We start from the raw sequence: 2,205 nt of genomic DNA, 5'->3' as shown, positions 1-2,205 counted from the left end.
GTGTAAGAGATAGGAGACTAGTCAGACATTCCACTATAAATCAACATGGACATGCTAAGCTTTTAGATAACACTAAAAGCCTTTTTTATATAGCCGTGTAGGCATGGTTTTGGTCTCCTGAATAAAAGGTAATGACGTAGGCAGTGACATCACTAGTGCTGGACTTCGGGTTTAATAAAATAACATGGGACCTTTTCTTTGATGCAGAACTTACTCGGAAACATGTGTGCTATGTTCCTGATTGTCAACTTCTGTCTGCAATTGCATTAAAAGGTTTCGAATTATTTAATTAAAGATATTGTCATAATGCTAATTTCACCAATGAGCCAGTGATTGACAAGGAACAAGGAAACGAACCCCGACATTTGGCGAGCTTGCCAGGGGTGAGTGTCAACCCCTGGTTGGACGAGATTCCATACCATGTGCCAGAGATCCAAATTTAAGAAGGTAAGCAGACACCCATTTAATCTAAGTCTGTAATTAATTGGCATTCACTGGTGTGGTTTCCCTCTAACAAGTAAGTGGCACCTCACTCAATCTAAATTATAGACATACACTTTGAATATGACATAGTCGGATCTTAGTTTGGTAAACTTACGTAACGGGCTATTGGTGAATTGCATGATGTCAATATAGGATGAATGAAATGAAAGCTTGATGATTTTTATTTGTTAGAGGTACCCGTTTACTAGTTATTTTATTGTGCAGAAGTGGTTTGACGAGGCTGAGGCATGCCCTATCTACGGATGGGTGGCCGGTATTATTGGATTGTTATTTTGCAGAGGAGGTTTGATGAGGCTATGCCCTATCTACAGAGGGGTAGCCGGTTATGAGTTAAATACTAGTTCGTTTTGCAGAGGTGATTCAGCATTGATCACCTAATTACATTTTTTGGATACTAGTTGTTTTTTTATTTTGTAGAGGTACCCAGTGAATGAGTTGAGTTGGTTATGAATAGTGTTAATTTTGTGTGAAATTTACTAAGTGAATGAGTTGAGTTGTTTATGAATAGTGCGTTGTATGTTTCATTGTTTGTTTGTCTGTGGATTATGGCGGGGTTTGGGTAATGGCCCAATGGTGGAATAAAAAATTGGGAGTAGGAAATAAATTATTTGAATAAAAGGTTGAACGTATTTGTTAGTGACACACTCCTACACATAGGACAGTCTTGGAGACATTTTCATAAAAAGTTATTTTGTGATTCTATCACCACCAGGGAGCACTGGTGTATAACGTATTACTGTTACTCCACACCCTTAAGATATAATATTAGGAACTGAAGTCTAGCATGTGGTTGTCTCTGTGAGGCCCGTGTGTGAAAGATATTTGAGTTTAGTAGAACCATTTACTATAGCCTGGATTAAGTGAGAGTAGAATTAGGATTACAGTATCACCCACTGTTATTTAACACACACTGAAAGGAGATAGAGGAGAATTTATATAGGCATATTCCTACATATTACACACACTTTAGGATAACCTTATAGCACCATAGCACAGTCAAACCAGAATGAGGAGATAGGAGCAATGAAGCCTGTCACGCCTGTTGAATATATGCAAGAGAAGTTTCCTGCTGTGGAATTTACATTCACTTTTGAGTGTCTGGACAGTTGTTTCTACAGGCTCACCACAACCACAGACCCACAACCATGGACTGGAAGAGGATATGGGCCCACCAGTGCCCCTCGTGATTGGACAAACACTCAATGCTGGACCCGTGGGTAGTTGGTGCATGCCATCCTGGACAAGTTGTTGGAGCTTCCCTGAGAAAATCATCAGTAACAATAACAGGGACATCTGGACAGCCCAGGAATGTGTACCGGACAAAGACTTGTTTGATGTACCTCTGCTTGACTCTGACATGGTGCTGTTCGTTGATGGTTCTGCCTATATAGATCAAAGCACAGGGAAGAAACATGTAGGATTTGATGTCGTAGATGTGGGAGCTGATATTGAGGTTATATGACCCCTACCAGACCATTTATCAACGCAACAGACAGATTTATTAGTTCTGACCACAGCTTGTGAATTGGGGGAAGGGAAGGCCTTTACTGGCTACTCAGCGTATGGTATTGGGGTTTGTTTGTCATGGTGTGGGATTTGGAGAGCAAGAGAGTTTACTAATATCACAGGCACACCTATTAAAAACAGACCTTATGTTGAACAGTTGAAGCTATGTGATAACCTAACACATTGGCTATTGTT

The sequence above is a fragment of the Salvelinus alpinus genome, chromosome 2 (genome assembly GCF_045679555.1).
Source record: "Salvelinus alpinus chromosome 2, SLU_Salpinus.1, whole genome shotgun sequence".
NCBI lineage: Eukaryota > Metazoa > Chordata > Actinopteri > Salmoniformes > Salmonidae > Salvelinus > Salvelinus alpinus.
This window is presented reverse-complemented; position numbering follows the sequence as displayed.